Source organism: Saccoglossus kowalevskii, chromosome 18 (assembly GCF_978046115.1).
Source record: "Saccoglossus kowalevskii chromosome 18, keSacKowa6.1, whole genome shotgun sequence".
Classification (NCBI taxonomy): Eukaryota; Metazoa; Hemichordata; class Enteropneusta; family Harrimaniidae; genus Saccoglossus; species Saccoglossus kowalevskii.
This window is the reverse complement of record NC_140658.1, coordinates 11,116,070-11,128,777: the sequence shown is the minus strand read 5'-3', so window position 1 is coordinate 11,128,777 and position 12,708 is coordinate 11,116,070. Positions and strand designations below refer to the sequence as shown.

Genomic DNA, 12,708 nt, shown 5'->3' with positions numbered 1-12,708 from the left:
CATTGTATGTGGTTGCCATGCACACCTTGTCCTGTTTGACATGGTGCAATAATGTTCTATAATGTGATTGCCATGACGTAGTATGTGGTTGTTATGCACACCATGTCTTATTTGACATGGTGCAATAATGTTCCATTATGTGATTGCCATGGCATAGTATGTGGTTGTTATGCACATCATTTCTTATTTGACATGTGGCTATAATGTTCCATTATGTGATTGCCATGGCATGGCATTGTATGTGGTTGCTATGCACACCTTGTCCTATTTGGCATGGTGCAAAAATGTTCTATTATGTGATTGCCATGGGATAGTATGTGGTTGTTATGCACACCTTGTCTTATTAGTCCCCGTTCGGACGCAGTCCGAAAACGGGGACTTATGTTTTGCCCTGTGTGCGTCCGTGCGTCCGTCCGTGCGTCCGTGATCACCTGTATCTCGAACATGCATGGACCGATTAAGTTCAAACTTCACTCATACATCACACATTATATGGGACATATGCACATGCATTTTTTTCATGATCTGATTAACGATAGCCGAATAGCGGCCATTTTAAGGCCGAAAATGCATCAAAATCGCACATTTTCACCATTACGGACCCGGATCTCAGTTATGCATAGACGGATTTTGTTCAAATTTGGTACATACATTAAACATAATAGGACCTTGATGCACGTCATTTTTTTTTGGATCGGGTTCGAAATGGCCGACTGGCGGCCATTTTGTTTTAAAGAATTCAGTTCTGGATCCGTATCTGAGACATGCTTGGATTGATCGAGTTCAAACTTCACACACACAAGGTACATCATGTCACAAATATGTATGTGCATTTATTTCATGATCTCATTAACGATAGTTAAATGGCGGCCGCTTTAAGGCCGAAAATGCATTGAAATCACACATTTTCACCATTCCGGACCCGGATCTCAGTTATGCATGGACGGATTTCATTCAAATTTGGTACATACATTAAACATAATAGGACCTTGATGCACGTCATTTTTTTTTCGGATCAAGTTCGAAATGGCCGACTGGCGGCCATTTTGTTTTAAAGAATTCAGTTCTGGATCCGTATCCGAGACATGTCTGGATTGATCAAGTTCAAACTTCACACACACATGGTACATCATGTCACAAATAGAGTTGTGCATTTGTTTCATGATCTGCTTAACAATAGTGGAATGATGGCCATTTTAAGGCCGAAAATGCATCAAAATCACGTATTTTCACAATTCCAGAACCGGATCTCAGTCATGCATGGATGGATTTTGTTCAGATTTAGCACAATGTGTTGTACATATGCAGGTGCATTTCGGTCATGATCTGCTTTGAATGTATATGTCACTCAAATATGAACGGAACGGGGACGTGTCATTGACAATGACTTGTTTGACATGGTGCAATAATGTTCCATTATGTGATTGCCATGGCATAGTATGTGGTTGTTATGCACATCATGTCTTATTTGACATGGTGAAATAATGTTCCATTATGTGATTGCCATGGCATTGTATGTGGTTGCTATGCACACCTTGTCCTATTTGACATGGTGCAATAATGTTCTGTAATGTGATTGCCATGGCATAGTATGTGGTTGTTATGCACACCTTGTCTTATTTGGCATGGTGCAATAATGTTCCATTATGTGATTGCCATGGCATAGTATGTGGTTGTTATGCACACCATGTCTTATTTGACATGGTGCAATAATGTTCTGTAATGTGATTGCCATGGCATTGTATGTGGTTGTTATGCACACCATGTCTTATTTGACATGGTGCAATAATGTTCCATTATGTGATTGCCATGGCATTGTATGTGGTTGCTATGCACACCTTGTCCTATTTGACATGGTGCAATAATGTTCTATAATGTGATTGCCATGACATAGTATGTGGTTGTTATGCACACCATGTCTTATTTGACATGGTGCAATAATGTTCCATTATGTGATTGCCATGGCATAGTATGTGGTTGTTATGCACACCATGTCTTATTTGACATGGTGCAATAATGTTCCAATATGTGATTGCCATGGCATGGCATTGTATGTGGTTGCTATGCACACCTTGTCCTATTTGACATGGTGCAAAAATGTTCTATTATGTGATTGCCATGGCATAGTATGTGGTTGTTATGCACACCTTGTCTTATTTGACATGGTGCAATAATGTTCTATAATGTGATTGCCATGGCATAGTATGTGATTGTTATGCACAACATGTCTTATTTGACATGGTGCAATAATGTTCCATTATGTGATTGCCATGGCATAGTATGTGGTTGTTATGCACACCATGTATTATTTGACATGTTGCTATAATGTTCTATTATGTGATTGACATGGCATAGTATGTGGTTGTTATGCACACCATGTCTTATTTGACATGGTGCAATGATGTTCCATTATGTGATTGCCATGGCATAGTATGTGGTTGTTATGCACATCATGTCTTATTTGACATGGTGCAAAAAATGTTCTATTATGTGATTGCCATGGCATAGAATGTGGTTGTTATGCACATCATGTATTATTTGACATGTTGCTATAATGTTCCATTATGTGATTGACATGGCATAGTATGTGGTTGTTATGCACACCATGTCATATTTGACATAGTGCAATAATGTTTCATTATGTGATTACCATGGCATAGTATGTGGTTGTTATGCACATCATGTCTTATTTGACATGGTGCAAACAATTTTCTATTATGTGATTGCCATGGCATAGAATGTGGTTGTTATGCACATCATGTATTATTTGACATGTTGCTATCATGTTCCATTATGTGATTGACATGGCATGAGATGATGTGTTCATGGTCTGTCTCAGCTGTCTGGCTGTTTTATTAAAATGCTAAACTGCTTTTTCTATTGTGTACATGCAGCTTCAGGACTGTAGGTAGGACTTCGTGTCAACTTTTTACTTTTTCGACTTCTTCTTGAAAACTAAAAGCCTGAGTGATTTGATACTTGGTATATACATGTATGTATTTTTGGTAGACCTCTCTGATTGCTTTGATATCATACATATAGGTACTACAGGTAGACCTCTCTCAAATTTGTTCATTTCATGATGATATCTTAACTATCTAATTTTGGTGAATATTTTTTGAATAAAGTGATATTTTTGACTCCTTGTTAAAAACCGCATGTCTGATTGCTTTGATACTATACATTCTGTACATATTGTTCATTTTCTAATGATATCTTCAGTTCTTTAATTGCAATGTGCATTGCTAACAGTCGAGCTATTTCAGCCAACAGGCACATAGTGGTATAATTGGCATGTTGGAATGATGTCATGTTATATGGTTGTCGTACACACCATGTCTTAATTGACAGGTTTCAATCATGTCCTAAACGGTTATTAAATTCCTGAATCCTAAATGTCATGTTGCAGTGATTTCACACTGTATGGTGGTTGTACATACTGTCATATTTAATTGGTATGTTGTAATGATATACAGGAACCAAATAGCAAGCACATATTGTGAGACACGATCACACTTGTTGAGACCAGTGGCATTCCTTCAGTCAGATTCGTTCAAATTTAAATTTCAAAAATATAGTAAATCAAGTTTATTCTCAACACAATTTGAGAGAAAAGAGCAAACATTTGACCATTGTAATTGTGTTTAGGTTTGTCAAGGTGACAATAACTTCCTAGATGGCGCTCTAATTACCATTGATTTGATTTATTTGTGGGCATGTCTGTGATTACAGGTAGACATATTCAAATGTCCCCAATGTCTTTAATACCGGATCCTTCCTTTGTTTTTTATGCCAATAACTTGTCAAAGGAACACCATGCATAGCATTATTGATGAAATGACTAGTTTGGCATGCTTTGTTATATTTGACTGTCAAATTAATTAATTAATATATGTATTTTATTTCTTTGTTGCGGGCTTGTTTTAATAAATTGTAACAAATATGGTGTGCAGTGTTTTTACAAATGTTTATTTTGACTGAACCTGATTTTAAATTGTTTAATATCATCACTGCTAAGTGCTGTGGGCTGTGATATCATTCCATAATGTTGGAGTTCCAAAACATTTCATTTTATTTACTGCTCTGATTATGTTGGCAATAAAGTATGTGTTAAGTTAATATGCCGTAGAGGGCGTGCTTGTCTTGTTTGAATGCGGTCATTTTACTCAGGATTCGTTGATACCTTGATTATTTTCTTGTTGTGATGTTTTTGCTAATGTCATATTTATACGCACTCAAAAGTGCTGTAAATTTATCACATGCCATCAATAGTTGTTGTACTGGTGTTGAAGTTGCCTTGTATGATAATTTTACCTAATCTGTTGTATTTTGTAATTTCTTGTTTCTACCAATGGATTACCATCTATATTAATATACAAATAAGATTTTCTAGTGGTACATATGCAGAACACATGTAATTGTCTTCAGGTTGCTTGAAGTATTGTTTATCCAATTTACACCAAATAGTCAATTGTCATGGAATTAGAAGTACCTTAATGGACTGTCAGATATGTATACAAATTTCTGCTGAGTTTCTCCATGCCTTTGTTTCCTTCATGTTTTAAGGTATACATAAAATATCATTCAGTTTTTCTCTCATTTAACCAGTTTGCAGGTAAATCTGTATATATGTTTTTTTATTTTGTTTCCTATATCTATATTTTTTGCTTATTTTGTTTTCATTATTGCTTGATGGTATATATCTGTATCTCATTCCAGCCACATTCCAATGACCAAAAGAGAGCAATCTCTGGCCAAACTTATTATCACTATTAGTTTTGTTCTTCTTTGTAGTCACGTTTTATTGGTGTGTGACTATTCTTAGATATTTTCAGTTGTCTTTCTAAATCCCTGACTTCTCTAGATTATATGAACTCACTGAATTATCGATTGATGTTGTAGAAGATTTATGATGGTGAGGTTCTAATTTTGTTAGGTTTATAGTGTGTCTGTAGTGGAGTAACATCATTGATTGCTGTTTTGATATTGTTCATGAATGCCGTTGTGCCTTGATATTTGTTGTTTTGTATTCCATCATATTTCATGACGTGTTTACTGATGTTATTCATTGAAATGTGCAACACTTTGTTTTTGTTGTTTCACTTCCTGATTGGAGATACGTGTTTACATTCTTCATAACCACTAGTGCTACTGTATGCCAGTGTGTACACAGGAAATTTCAGAGGAATATGTTTGTGTTTGGTATATTCTATTTAACACAAAGAATAATTCACATTTCACACTTATTACAGTAAGATTAATCTCCTTCAATTGTTATTCCATTTCAGGCTCATCAAGTATTTCTGAAAGTTTGTTGTTTGTAATTACTTGTTTGATGATTGTGAGTCGGCATCATTTGATTCTTTGCTGTGGGTGTTTTTCCTACATACAATGTATGTTAATTGTGAGTCACTCATTCCAGTGTGTTGTACTAAGCGTGATATACTTCTTAAATTGATGTGGCTGACTCATTACGACTTCTTGGCAATCTGTTCTGCGAGGATTGTCCTTAAAATCACTTTTGTGTGTGTGTAATATTTTCTGTGTCTTCATGTATTAACTCTTCTGTGTTTTTTTAGCTCCCGTGAAGCTAAAATTTGTTCCACTGATAACTCAGAATCTACAATTTCAATTCAATTACAATTTGACACACATCTAATATATGATGATCAGATGTGCTTATTAGATTTTGGTACAGTCAGTTCGACGAAAACGCAGGACCCTTCCTGATTTTCATTAACGCAGGTTCAATTTCACTTTGTGCGTCATATTCATCAATTGACAAAATCATAGGCAGAATCCCGTACAACTTTCTGCAATCTTAATTGAAAAATGTGCTGCTTACATGTACAGTGTTCTCCTCGGGCCTTTCAAGCACTGTGGGCCCGCGTTCTTAGACAAATAGCCGCGCCGCTTTCGTTTCGCCGGTAATTCTTGAAATCCTGTTTACGATTGTGTTGTTTACAAGTGTCAGCATCGTCTTGCAGATCTTTAAGACAATAAATTGTAATGATCGAAATGTAATCCTGCTATTTTTAGCCTTACAGTGATAACACATCTACAAGAAGTCCATGGAGCGGGGCCTGTAAAGTAATAATTTGCCCATAGCGTCAGAGAGATCTATCCCGATTTGCTGCACTGCGGTTAATTACGGTTTTTACTACTCCATCGCCGGTGACACTAATTACCAAGAATTAAAAGAAAGTGAAATTAAGTCGCATTGGGAAAGAAACGTAAATAAATCGAAGCAAAAATTATTCAACTGCAGACGAGCCGGCAGAAGAAAAAAAGAACCCTCATTTATAAAGTGCGTCATTACTGAGGAATGTCACTGAAGCGATGTAATGCATGTTGTGACATCGCGTCCGATGCATGCTGGGTTACAAAGGGATTCTGATTGAGGTAACAAAGATGGCAGCGCAGAGTGCATGTTTTTACGCGATGTTTATAAATCTATATTTTACCACTATTTACGGATCGAAAGTGTACTGAAAGTCGGACACTTCACTGCGAATATATTGCTCTCGGACAACTGCTACGATAAAAACCAACCAGGCGGTGTCACAAATAACACAAAATACTAGATGTAGCCCAAAACTCTGGAAAAAATAACTTGAAATAAATAAATTAACTCTAAATAAATAAACTCTGGAAAAATTAACGTGAAATAAATAATTTTTTCTGTAAAAAAAAAATACGAGAGTTCTCTATACAAGGAGCTGTTTTTTACATTGATAGCGCTCTAACCTGTTTAATATTTGTTTGTTCTTTTTAAAGTGATCTTTCAGATTTTGTCTCCATTACAGTTAAACTTCACAGTGCCCTTTGGTAACAAGTATAGTGTCCCCACATGTTTTTTCAAAATGCCAATATCAAAATCTAATGTTTCCATATATGTCATAGTTTCTCAGACATCCGATTTTTGAATGCCTTGGCGCAAAATGTATCACTTCCCACCAATCTTGTAATGATATTGTTCAAATGATCAGGCTTTTTTTATTTTGGCTTAGGTGCACACCAGCAAAAAGACACCAGTGCCGACATTGTTACTGTATCAACTTAAAGTACGCCCCTATGCAACTTTGAATGAACTGTAAATGCTGCGTTCACTCTAAGAATCTAAAAAATACAATCGCAAAACAGTATCACGCAATATCTGTAGTTTAGTTTGGATTGTTGTGTAATGTCGAACACTGACCGTAACCTGTCAAAAATGAACCAGTGGTAGAATCGTACGACATTTAAATAATAGTTTTTAATCTATTAAACTTAGTAATAGATACCGTTGACAATATGTAAATAGTGACAACAGCAGTGGAACTTCAGCCAATTCAGGATATGAGCCAGGCAGACTAATTATCACAAGCTCTGCAGCTGAGAATTTACTCAATTTATTTTGTATTTCTGTAGTAGTCAGGGTGTAATGTGATTGTCATACACATAGTGGTATATTTGAATTGTTGTCATGTTTTCAGGTGGTATATTTGGCATATTGCCAGGATGTCACGTTATGTGATTGTCATACACATAGTGGTATATTTGAATTGTTGCCATGTTTTCTGATGGTATATTTGGCATATTGCCAGGATGTCACATTATGTGATAGTCATACACATAGTGGTATATTTGAATTGTTGCCATGTTTTCAGGTGGTATAATTGGCATATTGCCAGGATGTCACATTATGTGATAGTCATACACATAGTGATATATATGACTTGTTGCCATGTTTTCAGGTGGTATAATTGGCATATTGCCAGGATGTCAAGTTATGACATATTGCCAGGATGCCGTGTTATGTGATTGTCATACACTTAGTGATATATATGACATGTCGCCATGTTTTCAGGTGGTATAATTGGCATATTGCCAGGATGTCAAGTTATGACATATTGCCAGGATGCAGTGTTATGTGATTGTTATACACTTAGTGATATATATGACGTGTCGCCATGTTTTCAGGTGGTATAATTGGCATATTGACAGGATGTCACGTTACGTGATTGTCATACACATAGTGATATATTTGACTCGTTTTCAGGTGGTATAATTGGCATATTGCCAGGATGTCACGTTATGTGATTGTCATACACATAGTGAGTTATTTTATTTATTGCCATGTTTTCAGGTGGTATAATTGGCATATTGCCAGGATGTCACATTATGTGATAGTCATACACATAGTGATATATATGACTTGTTGCCATGTTTTCAGGTGGTATAATTGGCATATTGCCAGGATGTCAAGTTACGACATATTGCCAGGATGCCGTGTTATGTGATTGTCATACACTTAGTGATATATATGACATGTCGCCATGTTTTCAGGTGGTATAATTGGCATATTGCCAGGATGTCAAGTTATGACATATTGCCAGGATGCAGTGTTATGTGATTGTTATACACTTAGTGATATATATGACGTGTCGCCATGTTTTCAGGTGGTATAATTGGCATATTGACAGGATGTCACGTTACGTGATTGTCATACACATAGTGATATATTTGACTCGTTTTCAGGTGGTATAATTGGCATATTGCCAGGATGTCACGTTATGTGATTGTCATACACATAGTGAGTTATTTTATTTATTGCCATGTTTTCAGGTGGTATAATTGGCATATTGACAGGATGTCACGTTATGTGATAGTCATACACATAGTGATATATATGACTTGTTGCCATGTTTTCAGGTGGTATAATTGGCATATTGCCAGGATGTCAAGTTATGACATATTGCCAGGATGCCGTGTTATGTGATTGTCATACACTTAGTGATATATATGACATGTCGCCATGTTTTCAGGTGGTATAATTGGCATATTGCCAGGATGTCAAGTTATGACATATTGCCAGGATGCAGTGTTATGTGATTGTTATACACTTAGTGATATATATGACGTGTCGCCATGTTTTCAGGTGGTATAATTGGCATATTGACAGGATGTCACGTTACGTGATTGTCATACACATAGTGATATATTTGACTCGTTTTCAGGTGGTATAATTGGCATATTGCCAGGATGTCACGTTATGTGATTGTCATACACATAGTGAGTTATTTTATTTATTGCCATGTTTTCAGGTGGTATAATTGGCATATTGACAGGATGTCACGTTATGTGATAGTCATACACATAGTGATTGCATTGTCGCAGAGCGTAGAATGGTGTTTCCCGTGACAGAATTTACAGCGATATTTAGACTTGCACTCGTGTACTTTATGGTGTCCTAAGCAATTAAAGCACAATATGTCTCTTTTCACTATAGCCATACGTTTATCGGGCCCAATTATGATTTCACAAGCATGTGCTGAGTGGGCGGCTTTGCAGTATGCACATTTGATGGGTCTAGGCTTGAAATCGGAAGATCTGTTCGACTTGTATCCAACATGAAAGGATGTTGTAGAGGATGAATATCTTTCAGTGGCGTGTTGTTCATTGAATTGGATTACCCGCTTGTCTAGCTTGGATTTCCCTGTGTATGGCTTTCTTCAATTCTGTTATCGACCAGGCGTTATTACCATGTTCGCGTGAAATCTGGGTTCTTGTATTTGCAGGCAACTTCTCGAAAATAATCGGAACAAGTAGATCGCCATAGGAATCCTCCTTTTTACCAAGAGATCGCAATCCACGAATGTAGGTTTCTAGATTGTCGTAAAAATTGGTCATACTTGATAAAGAATTATCGGGTGTTTGTAGCTCCCATAATGCCTTCATGTAGCTAGAAATAATCTTATGTGGTTGACCATACCTTTGTTCTAAGAGTGTCAGTGCTTCTGAGTAGTTTGCGTTGGTTAACTGCAGACGTTCAACAGTTCTTGCTGCTTCACCACTTAGTTGTGTCATCAAGTACTGGAATTTTTGGATGTTTTCCAGACTAGAGTCATTATCTACGGACGACCTAAAGGCGTCAATGAACGTGGTCCATTTCAGTATGTTACCTTCAAACGTTGGTAACTGTAACTTGGGTAGGTTGACCGTTCTTGTTGTTCTTGATGTTATCGAAGTATCGGGTGATGTGGGTGTCTCTGTTACCGGTCTTTGTTCAGTGTTTCTCTCTAGAAAGCTTTGAAAACGCACCAAAGTTTCATTTATCTTGATTCCGTAGTCATCTGCTTCTTCGAATACTTTGGCGTATACTTCATCGTTTTCGGCTTCATCCAGTATTTTGTCATCGCATTCTTGAATAGTCTTTAGACGTTGCCTTATATCTTGTATTGTTGCAGTCATCAAATCTTTATCGGATGTCAGGAATTCGTCTTTTTGCATGAGTTCTTCGGCTTTGTGAATCTGTTTGGTCATCTGTCCTCTGTTGCCCTTACGCTTCTTGCTTGCTTTCTGGCCGTCAGTTTCTGCCATATCGATGATGTCTTGGTTTACTCTCTGTTTCAGTTCAAGATCCTGGTCTCGGCACCATAAATTCTAATGTGGGAAAAGGTTCGACGTATGTGTGTGTGCGAGAGAGTAAAAACAAGGCGATGTTGACTGTTTCAAACCTGAAGAAGAACTGATTTATTTCTCAGTAATACAGAGATAAATAACACGTGTTGTTTATACAGTTGAAGTAAACAACTACTACTAATACTAAATATAAATTCAGACATGAAAGGCGGCATTAAAACTATCTACACACAGGATGTTGCGTAATCTATCTACTAATACCAGCCATGAACAATATGCGGTAAGAGTTTGTTTGATGACGGCAGCGTTTGAGATAATACGACTACACAGATTTTCCGACAGATTAAGCGAACTATATTTTCTCTATGACAACTACAGTGGGCAGATTTGTTCGCATGTTGGTGCACCCCCTACAGTTTATTGATGATCAATGATATATGAAATACTGTTTGATGCCATTGTTGGTTAGTTTCTGGTTCTATTGTGTGGAACCATACACATGTATTACCAAATACAAATGTATACATGAACATATTGATTGGCGCCCTCTATAGACAGGATTCCCAAGATCTTGGAATTAGTACCCATTTATCAGTTTCTGTGGGCATACCTTAGTACAGTAGAAGCTTGGTAAATTTGTATCATACTGTATTTTGCTATAGAATATTCTGGAGTTGTATAAAATTATTTACTGAAACAAAATTTATTGTGTTTAACTTGTTTAAAATCAGAAACCATCAAAAGAACATACCCACATTTTCAGATAAATTTCCTGTACCAGATTCTGTACTTAGAGAGTGAAATCGACCCAGTTTTTACCCCTCACAGTCAACCTCTATATGACATCAGAGGTTGATATCACTCATAGTATTGTCAATGTTTGGTTTTTACCCTTACAGTCCACCTCTATATGACATCAGAGGTTGATATCACTCATAGTATGGTCAATGTTTCGTTTTTACTCTTTAATGAGTTGAACACTGAACACTAGTTTATAATACTATAATAGCAACCTGCAGTAAATGCACCCTTACTAACTAGCTATAATATAAATTTGTGTTAGCTAGTTCATCTACTTATTGATTTGATTTAGGTTTTAATTACTGCATCTACTTAATGTTTTACTGTGGGAACCATGTTGTACCTGACTGCCACCCTCGACATGCACATCCAAGCAGGCTATGTCAATTACATATCCAACTGAAACACCCTACAACCGCACCTTACAAGGTCATACAATTGTCATCACTGCTTCTGACTGACTGTGCAGTATGTGCGTATCTCCAATATTCTGTAAACACATCTCACTTGAGACAGAGCTTTGCTTTTCAATTCATCAATGGTGACTACCTAACCGGCCAGAAGCTCTCACACAGGAGTTGCGTTTACACTCTCCTCAGGGTGGTGTACTTCACATCACCCAATTCACCAGCCATAGCTTCCGAAGTGGAGCTGTCGTCACCCCTGTACGATGAATGAGCGATGCTTACAAAATTTATATTAAGACACTGGAATAAGGATACAACATTACTCGTACCCTCGACTATCAAATTATTCATATGTTCAATTTTCACAAAATCACAGACATTAGTCATGCCAGACAGACCCTATGGTTACTTTATTCGCACCCCTTTTGTTTATAATTAATTCATATCAGTTTTTAAATTACCATATCGCATTCCATTTTGACTTCATGTATCGTTCTATTTGCTCTATCTGTATGTAGTTTACCATTTGTTGCACACAATGTGCATCTCTCTTCACAAAACTGTTGAAAGCATTTAATTTGACTTTGTTCGTCATTTCACTTGCATTTGGTATTCGCTTTATTATTTATGCACTCGCTGTGCACAGAACTTGTATTTTGAGTACTTTTTAAATATTGTTACGTTTGTTGATTGTTTTGATTTTGTTCTAATTTCAATTTTATTCTTGTTTTATCATTTGATTACCATCCATGCTATCATCTCATCAAGATGGAATTAAATCTTGTTTGCATGACTTGAATTTACTAACACAGTCATGCTTGTTGTTCTCTTCATAATTTTGGGGCTGTCACTGCAGCATAAAGGCATACTTGGGGGTACCACAGTGTTCTTGCCGCAGTGTTATTCTAAATTGCAACTCGTACTGTGGCAACAAGCCTTACGACGCATACTTGTAAGCTTGCCGCAGTGATCGACCACCAAACTCAGGTACCACATTTTCCATATCACGATGCAACTCAAACCTGCGAATTGCATCATTGGTTCGGCTGCTACGATGACTGCAGGCGAAGGTGTGATGCTTCCCCAATACCTACCT

At 36.9% G+C, this 12,708-nt stretch overlaps 1 protein-coding gene across 1 annotated transcript in view; it reads left to right on the top strand.

Annotated features, from left to right (window-relative positions):
• LOC102809148 (uncharacterized) overlaps nt 1-12,708 on the top strand; it is a 230,846-nt gene that overhangs the window by 212,833 nt on the left and 5,305 nt on the right. The window lies entirely within an intron of this gene.